The 11,748-nt window shown below is 35.5% G+C and overlaps 1 pseudogene; it reads left to right on the top strand.

The window, feature by feature from the left end:
- The first annotated feature begins 3,265 nt into the window (after positions 1 to 3,265).
- Positions 3,266 to 11,494, top strand: LOC126936469 (olfactory receptor 52E4-like; annotated as a pseudogene).
- The last annotated feature ends 254 nt before the right edge of the window (positions 11,495 to 11,748 follow it).

Genomic DNA, 11,748 nt, shown 5'->3' with positions numbered 1-11,748 from the left:
TCCAAAAGACACATACACGCAGGTGTTCATTGCCATTACTGTGGTATTCACAGTAGCAAAGACATGGAATTAATCCAGGTGTCCATCAATGGTAGATTGGATTAAAAAAAGTGGTACATATATACACCATGGAATAATATGCAGTCATAAAAAGAATGAAATCATATTCTTTGCAGCAATAGAGATGGAGCCAAAGGGTATAATTCTAAGCAAATTAACATAGGAAAAGAAAATCAAATATTGCATGTTCTCACTTATAAATGGAAGCTAAAAAACACATGGACATAAATATGGGAACAATAGACCCTGTGGACTATTAGAGGGTGGAGGGAGGAAGTAGGCTGAAAAACTGCCTTTTGGGTACTATGTTCACTACCTGAGTGATGGAATTCATACCCCAAACCTTAGCATCATGCAACAGTCCCATGTAACAAACCTGCACAAGTATCCCCTGTATCTGAAATAAGAGTTGAAATTTATTGTGTATTTCAAAATAGCTAAAAGAGAAGATTTTCAATGTTGTCACCACAAAGAAACGATAAATATTTGGGTGACAGATATGCTAATTATCATTATTTGATAATTTTATAATGTACATATATATCAAAACATCACAATTCACCCCATAATATATACCATTATTATTTATCAACTAAAAATTTAATAAAACTTTTAAATTTGGTGCCAGGACAACTGGATACGCACATGATAAAAGAGGGAAGTTGTCCGGGTGCGGTGGCTCAGGCCTGTAATCCCAGCACTTTGTGAGGCCAAAGCGGGAAGATCACGTGGTCAGGAGATTGAGACCATCTTGGCCAACATGGTGAAACCTTGTCTCTACTAAAATACAAAAAATTAGCCAGGTGTGGTGGCACGTGCCTGTAATCCCAGCTACTTGGGAGGCTGAGGCAGGGGAATCACTTGAATCCAGGAGGTAGAGGTTATAGTGAGCTGAGATCATGCCACTGCACTCCAGCCTGGCAACAGAGCAAGGATCTGTCTCAAAAAAAAAAAAAAAAAAAAAAAAAAAAAAAAAAAAAAAAAAAAAAAAAGTGAAGTTGCACCCTTAACACTATTTATATACAAAAATTAAATTTAAATGAATCAAAACTTAAATATAACTAAAACAATGAAACTCTTAGAATAAAACATAGGGTAAGTCATGACTTCAGACTTGATTTCTTATATAGGGCAACAAAAACAGAGCAATGAATTATAAACTAATGAATGAAGTATTAAGATTAAAAACTTTTGTGAATTAAATAACACTATAAAGAGAGTGAAAAGCCAACCTATAGAATGGGAGAAAATATTTCCTGAATTAAATGTTTTTAAACCATTTCTATTATTTTTTTATATATCTTAAGCTAAGCATGAAAGGGTCTCCCTTAATGTGCAGACCAACAGAATGAAGGAGTATGCATACTGTGGAAATATGTATTTACCTGAGACCAGAAACATGACAAACATACAGTCTTGTCCCCATATAACTAGATGCTCTATGTAGTGTATAAGACAAGAAAAAGAAATAAAAATACAAAAACCTTTAGAAAGTAAAAAAAAAAAACCTGTCATCATTCACAGAGGACATGATTAGGTTTACATAAAAGTTAAAATATTCATGGAAAAACTCTTAGAATTAACAAATACATTTATCAAGGATACCTGATACAAAGCCAATATAAAAAAATTTGGTCAGACATGGTTGCTCATGCCTGTAATCCCAACACTTTGGGAGGCCAAGGCAGGAGGGTTACTTAAGTCCAGGATTTCAAGACCAGCCTAGACAACTTAGGAAGACCCTGTTTCTATAAATAATAATAATAATAATTTAAAAAAAATTACATTTTTCTATACTAATAAAAAATTGATAAATTAAAATCTTGAAAATTATATTTTTTAAATGGCATCACAAAACATCAGATGCTTTGATCTAACTCTAACAAATTGATATGCAAAACTTCTATAATAAAAGCATAATAATCCTTAAAAGGAACTTTTTAAATACATAAATACTTGAAAAGATATACCTAGTTCACGAGCTGGAATAATCAGTAACCTTTTAAAAACATTCTCTATAATTGAACTATATATTCAATGCAATAAATATTTCAATGAACTTGTTTGCTTATTTGTCCTCTTGTTTTTGCTTTCTCAGTTTTATATATATATTTTATATATATATATATATATTTTTTTTTTTTTGAGACGGAGTCTCGCTCTGTTGCCCAGGCTGGAGTGCAGTGGCGCCATCTTGGTTCACTGCAAGCTCCACCTCGCGGATTCACGCCATTCTCCTACCTCAGCCTCCCGAGTAGCTGGGACTACAGGCGCCTGCCACCACACCCAGCTAATTTTTTGTATTTTTAGTAGAGATGGGGTTTCACCATGTTAGCCAGGATGGTCTCAATCTTCTGACCTCGTGATCCACCTGCCTTGGCCTCCCAAAGTGCGGGGATGACAAGCATGAGCCATCACAACTGGTCTATATATTTTAAAAGAAATTGGCTTGACAATCCTGAAGAACAAAATTTTAGGATTTATATTACTATATTCCATAATTTATTTTATAGCATCACTTATGAAAATTGTGAAATACTTGCACAAGAACAGACAACAAGCAGAACAACATAGTTCAAACACAAAAATACACATGTATAAATGTATAATTTATGACAAACAGCACAACAAAACACTGGAAAATTCATAGGCTTTTTAATAAATGAAGCAAGATCAAATGAATAGCAAATGTAAATCAATTATATACTGAAAAACCAATTGTTTCTATGTAACTGCTCTACAATGTGATAGTTAATATCCTCTCAAGGGTCTTGACAATGTGAGCAAGATGGACTACTAAGATGTTCCAGCTCTTAGTTGCCTCACACAGATAGCCAGAACAATGAATAAACAATTACATTTTAATGAAAGTAACTGAAGGAGAGTGCCAGCTTGTGAGATCCTGAGCCTTGAACCCTGGCTCCACAGCCACTCCAAGTCACTGCACTTTGAGCCCAGCGCTACTGCAGCTGCTTACAGGTCATGTCAAATTGGAGGGATCCTGTCAGCTGAGTCCCCTCATTGTGGGAAAGATTAAAAATAGGAGGACCCCAAAAACCCTTGACACTAAGGACATAAACAAACTGTACCACCACTACTGCTGAGCTACTACAAACTTCTACAGTATAAGCTACTGAGGCACCTGCAGTTATTGCTGACATATTAAACTCAGCTCAGGAAGCTGCACAGAGACTATACTACACCTATGTGGAAACAGAATCACCACACTCTTCCCAACTGGCACACTAAAATCCAACTACAAGTGGTAATTGTCCTCTACAAAAACCACTTTGGAAAGTTTGGAGGTAAGTGTTCCACCAGATACACAGGCATCAATACAGAGACACAAGAAACATGAAAAGGCAAAGAAATATGATACCACCAAGGAACAAAACACAATGGACTCCAGTAAAAAGAAAAACAACAAATTGTCAAAAAATAAAAATAAAAACAATGTTGCTGAGCAGACTCAGAAAAATACAAGAAAATACAGCATAGACAATTCAATAAAACAAGGAAAATAATTCATGAAACAAATGAGAAATTCAACAGAAGACAAAAATTGTGAAAACCAAATAGAAATCCTGTAGCTGAAGAATTCAATGAATAAGTTTTCAAATTACAATAGAGAGATTCAATAGCAGACTTGGTCAAGCAGAGGAAAGAATCTGTTGACAGGTTGTTTGAAATAAGTCAGAGAAAAACAAAAGAAGTATTTTTTTAAAAGTACAGAAATAATGGTGTCCCTTAATGGGACACCATTAAGTAAACAAATATTTATATTATGAGAATTCTAGAAGGAGAAGAGAAAGAAAAGGGCAAAGGAAACCTACTTAATAAAAGAATAACTGAAAACTTTCCAAATGTGAAGAGAGATATAGATATCCAGATCCGAAAGCTCAAAATCCCCCAAGTAAATTCAACTCAAGAAGATCCTCCTTGAGGCATTATAATGTCAAATTGTCAAAAGTCCAAGACAAAAAGTCTCTAGGTCTTTAGACTATTTGGCATGAGGAAATGGTGAAAATAGTGGGAAAATACATCCAATCCCTCAACACTTTTCAGGAGAAGTAATGTCCTCAGAGAACAGCTGGGATTCTGTTTCAAAAGGAAGAGAAACAGAACATCAGAAGTGGTTTAAGGCCAAAAATAATATCACTGCTAATAAAAAAATTGATTCCAGAAGTCACAGTGAAATAATCTTGGGAATAGGAGGGGGTAGATAGAGTGACTGATTAGGAGATATATGATTATTGATATTATGACCCTAACAGAACTAGAATTTTTCTGTTTTAAAAATAATGTAATTTGATAATGCCAGAGCACCTACAATCGAAGCACTATACTAGGTGAACTGAAGGATAAAGTTGACTTAAACATCACTCTACTATCAATTCATAAAAATAATGGAAGAGAGAAAACACAAAACCAACACAAAAGAAAATTTACCTGTTATAATAGTGGCACACACTGATATTGAGAATACAAAGACAAAGATTCTATGAGATTGATTCATATGAAAGATCATTATGAAGTATAGGACAATTGAGAAAGTGCTGAAGCAAAGTAGAAATGAGAGGTAGTTATTTTATATGGAGGACTTTTGATTATCAAAGACAGGATGTGTGTTTGGGAGTCATGTAGTACAATGAAAGTATAAAAGGTTGATTGGATATTGAGTGAAGAAATTTGGCAACAATGGTGTTTGCCCTTTATTACATAAAGTCTGCAGTATACAATGGAGGATGTATGGGTCATGGGAAGGAATATTAAGCAGAAATTGGATAGAGTCAGACTTGACTTGGGAAGATAAATATGGATACAATAAGGAAGATGAACACAATGAGAGAGAAACGGGAACCTAGAGAGTTACTTTCTCATTAATCAAAAGAGAAGTAATGAATGCAAGAACATGGCAGATCAAACCAGAATGTCTCTTGGACCATAGACAGCATTACTATTTCTGTGCTAACAACTCAAAATAGTCTGAACTTAGAAGGCAAAAAATACCAACTGTCTTTGTACTCATTTTTCTCTCAGTCGATTTCTTTGTGTGTGTGTTTGTGTGTGTGTGTGTGTGTGTGTGTGTGTGTGTTTATAAAAGTTTTTATTTTTTCTTCACTTTTTTTTGCTTGTATTTTTTGTTGTGGTAAAAATCACATAATAAACTAACAATCTTAACCATTTTTAAGTGTACAGTTCAATAGTGTTAAGTATATTTACATTATTGTGCAACCGAACTCTAGAATCTTTTTATCGTATATCACTAAGACTCTGTATCCACTAAGCACTAATAATTCCCTCTTTCTCTTCTCTCCAGCCCTTGCTAACCACATTTCTGCTGTTTCTTTTCTACAATTTGACTACTTTAAATACTTCATAAAACCTAATTTAAAAATGAGAAAATGAATTGAATAGAAAATTATCCAAAGAAGATATATGAATAGCCAATAAATACTTGAAAAGATGCTCATCTTCACTAAATATCAGGGAAATGCAAATCAAAGCAATGAGACATCAACTCATACTCACTATAATGGCCACTATCAAATGAGCAGAATGTAAGTGTTGAGCATGTGGAGAGCCCTTGTGCACTGGTGATGGGAATGCAAAATGGTGCAGGTAGTACAGAGAGCAAGCAGTAAGGAGATACTACTAAAATTAAAAATACAATTACAATATGATTCAGTAACCCCACTTCTGGATATATATCCAAACAGAATTCAAAGCAGGATCTTAAAGATAAATTTTCACACATGTTCATGATAGCATTATTTATAATAGACAAAGGGTAGAGTGGAAACAATCCAAATGTCTATTGACAATGAATGGAAAAGGAAAAATGATATGTACATAAAATGGAGTATTATGAAATCTTTTTTTTTTTAAGAATATTGTGCCACATGCCACAACACAGGTGAACCATTAGGGCATTATGCTAAGCAAAATATGCCAGTTGCAAAAGGACAAATATTGTATGAGTCCCCTCAGTCTATTTCTAATTATAGTCAGGAAAACCAGTCTCTGTAGCATGTCCTAGTAGTACTATCAGGTCTACTTTATCATCATTAAGGAAGGGAGCCTCTCAGGAAACACTACTTCTGCTCTGGCTAGAAGGGACAATATAATATGTTTTATAAGGAAAAGGTATAATTTTCTTCACCTTTTGCCAAAAGAGCTGAAACACATGCAAGTCTCTCTTCAAAGACTGTATATGTTCACCATTGGTTATAAACTGTGAAGGAGAATCTTGGTGTGTTGGAAGAAAGTTGCTGCCATTATCTATAGTCATGCACACTGCCAATAAACAGAGTTGTACCACAGAGTCTAATATGTCTATTTGAGATGTCTTCTTCTTCATCTCTTGAAGCCTCAATTGTAACAGTTGTGAAACTACATCAGGATTTACACAAACATATTAAAACAGAAAAGTTGCTGAGAACAGTTTCATGGTCACAATGTGAAGACTTAATAGTCCAAAATCAATGCTTTCATGGCTCCTGAGGGAAGCAGAATTAACATCATCCTCAAAACAGGTTCCTCTCTCTTCAAGATATTTTCCTTCCCATCCTTCCATAACATATCTGCTCCCCTGAGCTAAGGAGTTAAGATGTTTCTCTGCAGATGCAGTAAAGAGGAATAAAGACTTACTAAGACTTAATGACGCTCAAGTCCATGTTTCTGCCCAGAGGATTCTGAAGACTAGGCTTAGGGATTCTGGGACGTGCCTGGTCATAGGGATGCTTTCACTCACTATAAAGTTTTCTCCATGTTACCAGGCAGGTTTGCTGCTCAGAGGCTTGAAGGGGAACCTAATCGCCATCTTCAAGAACCTGGGCTCATGCTGCAATTCTGCTCCAAGTGAGGTCCGGGAGAAGAAATATTAGAGAGGTAAGAATGCTTGTGCAGGAGAAGTGAGAAGATACAGAGGAGAGGAGAGCAAATGATGATGGAAGAAGCCAGATTTTTCCACTTTTCTGAGGAATTATCCCAAGCACCATTGCACCATTCTCTTCACAGAGGAACACAACAGAGCACATCGGATTCGAACAGATATCCATAGGTGAGGGCAGTGGTGTCCAATTAGTAATGCACAGAATTTCTGTCTCTGTATCTCTCTTTCTCTCTCTCCCCTCACTCTCTGCCCCACTCTCTTACAAACACACACATACACACACCCTCACAGAGTACACTGTTCACAGCCGAAACACCACAAATACAGTCATATAGTAGCATGGCAATACTTGTTGTCAATAAGACAAAAGGATGTTATTGCAGACTTCATTTATATGTGTGTATTTAAGGTGATGGGGGGGTATCACTTATGTCAATATTCAAATAAAATTATATAGGTATAATGTATTTGGTCTGTACAGTTTTATTCTCTAGTTCCCTCATTGTCTGAGTGAATTTAATGTTGAAAATTGTGACTTGGTTCCCTGTATCCTTCCTACTCCATGGAACCATACCCAAGCCATTTTTATTGTAAGCACAATACACCTGCTAGATCAGCTAGATCAGCTGGACTGAACCATCAATGGCACAGTTATGGAAGAGCCTGAATGAAGGTCTTTATCCACTTTGTCCATTCATCAACTGCTTTGGTCTCACCAAGCTTAGGAAAGCTGTAAGAATAAGGGAAGAAAATAGTTTTCTTTCTAAATGGCTGTATTTGGTAACATTTGTATCCATAAAAATCTAGAGATAAATATTAATGTCTGACTCTGTGCCATTTCTTTACTTTGGCCTCTTCTGATTCATCCAACCTTTATCTAATCTTATGTCCAACTGTGACATAATTTGGACTTATTACAATGAAATAACTTATTTCTGCTAACAGGTGAATTAGTTTAGCTATCTTGCATTAAATAAAGAAAATATTTGGGAGTGTTAATAAAATAAGTAAGTATAATTTGTTGAGGATACACTATGCACTAGCACCTATACAAACATTGGTCTTATTTATCACGAAAATAAACGACATTAGTTATAATTTATCATGTCATTTTTACAGGAGAAAAAAACTGATCTATCTGGTTAAAGAATCTGTCCAAGGATCTCAAGCAAGTAAATGGTTTAGCAGGTTTTCAAGCCATGTCTGAATAGTTTTAAGGTCCACAGAAGACCTCTATAATATTCTACTACAGTCAGAAAAAAAAAAAAAAAAAAAAAAAAAAAAAAAGAAAAAAAAGAAAAAAGAAAAAGAAAAAAAATCCAACAAAGTGAAAAAATAATCTCAAGTTCAAAATGTGAACTTTGGTGAGCACAATAAGAGAGAAATTGCTAATTATTATGAATTTGTCTTTTCAGATGGACTCCAGTGGGGATTTTTGTCAATGTGCATATCTAGAGAAGAATAAATTTAACAATTTGCCCTCAAAAAAAGATCTTGAGGTTATTGGCCATACATTGTCTGCTACTGTGGCATAAAGTTATGACAGAAAGAAGGCAAAAATTCAGGTAAAACTGTGAGAGGGTGGATGTGGTGACAGCTTTGAATTGTACTGTCAGAGAAGCGTCCCCTTTGCCACCTCCCTGAGAATGTTTTTCTCAGTTGGCAAAGTATCATGTTGAGACACAACCACCCTTAAGATTGGGCTGACTCTGGATTGTAAATTTCACAACATATCATCCTAGCTATTTCCTCAGACTCTTCCAGGTGAAATCACAAAAACCACTGCCCTCTGGTTTTTCAGCCTGGCATCTTTTCCTCAATACTGGCAAACATTATGTTCTGTTTTCAATTTTCTCTCAGCTTCTCAGGGACCAAGAGATGCTCTTGTTCTTCTCATATAGAATGGAAGTTGTTAACCCCTTTGCCTGTGTGCTTCTGCTGTAAAATAGCTACCTGGCAAAGTTACAGGACAACTGGTGTGTGCAGCCACATACGTAATAAAATAGGATTTCTCTCTCTACTCCTATCTCTCCAAACTTCTCTCTCTCTCTCTGTCACACACACTCACACACAAACAAAAGCACATTATTATAAACCCCAACTCTGATTCAGTTGAATGCTGAACAACTGGGAACCAACATTCATGTGGCAGTGTTGAGCATATTACAATGATTACCGCTGGTTCTCAACTCTTAGTTGCAGCTATTTTCTTCATAGAAATAAGGCCAGTACATGCAGAAATATTATACAATCCAGGTAACATTAATTGCTACAGAGTTGTACAGTGTCTTTAGGGACACAAAGTTAAAATAAGGAAATTTTCCTTGTTATTGTCAAGGAAGCAATGAAAAGTCCTTAAAAATATTTTAATTTCAATATTAAAATATGCTAAATATTTATCTGTTTCCACCTGAAGCTAGACACAATTTTGGGACGTGGGATTTTTTTAAATATTATTCATCGATGTTATAGACTGTAAGGAAGATAAACATAATTTGGCAGATACATGCAAGGCATTTTATTGGAAGGATTCAGGAAATCAGAATGACAGGATCTTGGAGAAACCAGATTGTTCGTGAAGATTTAGAAACATCAAAACTAGCAATTAATCCATAAGAGAAACGCACTGATCAGTTTAGCTGAGTTATAACCAGGAAAGTTCTAACAGAGACGGATTAACTACACTTAATGTGATGTCACTGTATAAGATCCTTACGCTTATATTATAACAAAACATAGAAAGTGGCAGACAGTAGTACTTCTCCTTTTTATGAGGAATCTGTCACTTGTAGAAATTATTAAGATATTCAAAGATTTTAGTTTCTCTGAATTATATCCATAATATTTATATTATTAGACATTAGAGCAAAATTTAAATGTTTAATGTTAAAATAATATTAACAATCTATTATATAAAACATAATTTGATACTTTTTGTTAAAATCACTATTTTCCAAAAAATTAGTTGTAAAAATGGCATCATTTTCCTTTGGAAATATTTTTATTGTCTAAGTTAATAGAGCTGAAATCTCATAAATCATTTACAATTTCATTTAATCTATTATGGTAACACTTCATATAACCTCTGGAAAATTTCACTGTGTACTTATGAGAGAATGAGAGTGAGAATGGCTAAAAATTTTCTATCATAAATATAGTTTTGAGCTTTTAAGCTTCTGGAAAGGTACTTAGAAAACCCCAAAGATCTCAAGACCACACTTTGAAGAACGCGTGGGATGGTGATTTACAAAAAGTAAAGAAGGGTTACTTAGGGAAGTAATGGAAGGGAATGCCTTAATATAAATATGCATTGCATTATGAAATTTTTCCAGTTTTTTCAAATATTTCAAAGGTTACAAAATATAAAGCCATGAGCAATATTGCCTATGATGGATCTCAGAACAATAATCTGTGTTGAGAGGCTCCTCCATTACCCTCTGGAAGGAAGTGAATCTCAAGTGTTTGTAAATTAACCACCTATACCATTACCTCTAGCACACTGATAAGAGTTTTTCTGTTGCTTCAGGAACTTGACAAGGGAGGGCCTTAAAGAAATTGAGGTCCTTCCTACTTAGGAATTCAGTGACACTTGCTGGGAAAATACCTTCTATCAATGACACCCACTTCTATCCCCGCTTCTTTCTCCTGCTAGGAATACCAGGACTGGAAACTTTACATACGTGGATTGCGTTCCCATTCTGTATTGTGTACCTGATTGCCATTGTGGGGAATATGATCATTCTCTTTGTGATCAAAATCGAACACAGTCTATACCAGCCCATGTTCTACTTCCTGGCCATGTTGTCTATGATTGATCTGGGTCTGTCCACATTCACTATCCCCAAAATGCTAGGAATCTTATGGTTCAACCTCCAAGAGATCAGCTTTCGGGACTGCCTTCTTCAGATGTTCTCTATTCACATGTTTACAGGCATGGAGACTGTTCTGTTGGTAGTCAGGGCTTATGACCGCTTTGTTGCCATCTGCAACCCTCTCCAGTACACCATGATCCTCACTAGTAGAAACATCAGTATCCTAGCTTCTGTGGTTGTTGGAAGAAATTTAGTTCTTGTAACTCCATTTGTGTTTCTCATTCTGCATCTGCCATTCTGTGGGCATAACATCATACCTCACACATACTGTGAGCACATGGGTCTGGCCCGGTTGGCCTGTGGACCTATCAAGATCAACATAATCTATGGGCTCATGGTGATTTCTTATATTATTGTGGATGTGATCCTAATTTCCTCTTCCTATGTGCTTATCCTTCAAGCTGTTTTTCGTCTTCCCTTTCAAGATGCCTGACTAAAGACCTTCAATAGCTGTGGTTCTCATGTCTGTGTTATGCTGTGCTTTTACACACCAGCATTTTTTTCTTTTATGACACATCATTTTGGCCAAAACATTCCCCACTATATCTATATTATTTTGGCTAACCTGTATGTGGTTGTCCCACCTGCCCTTAACCCTGTCATTTATGGAGTCAGGACCAAGTAGATCCGAGAGCAAGTTGTGAAAATATTTGTACAGAAAGAATAATTATGTAATAAAATTTGGAAAAATATATCTGTATACCACCCAAATTATCATCATCTGAGCTCCCTTTTTAATCTTTTGTAACTGTTGGTCATGCTTGTCAGATTTTTTCATTTTGACTGTAAGTGCTTTAGTGTTGACAGATGATGTAAACTTAAACTTTGCTGCCTGTTTCCCCCACTTCTCTCCAGGTACCTAGACAAAGACTAATTAATGGAGATGGTAACTATGCTGAAGGTTGAGGTGGCTTTGGAGTA

This window comes from Macaca thibetana, chromosome 14 (genome assembly GCF_024542745.1).
Source record: "Macaca thibetana thibetana isolate TM-01 chromosome 14, ASM2454274v1, whole genome shotgun sequence".
In the NCBI taxonomy this organism is placed as follows: domain Eukaryota; kingdom Metazoa; phylum Chordata; class Mammalia; order Primates; family Cercopithecidae; genus Macaca; species Macaca thibetana.
The sequence above is the reverse complement of the archived record's forward strand: the minus strand, read 5'-3'. Positions and strand labels throughout refer to the sequence as shown.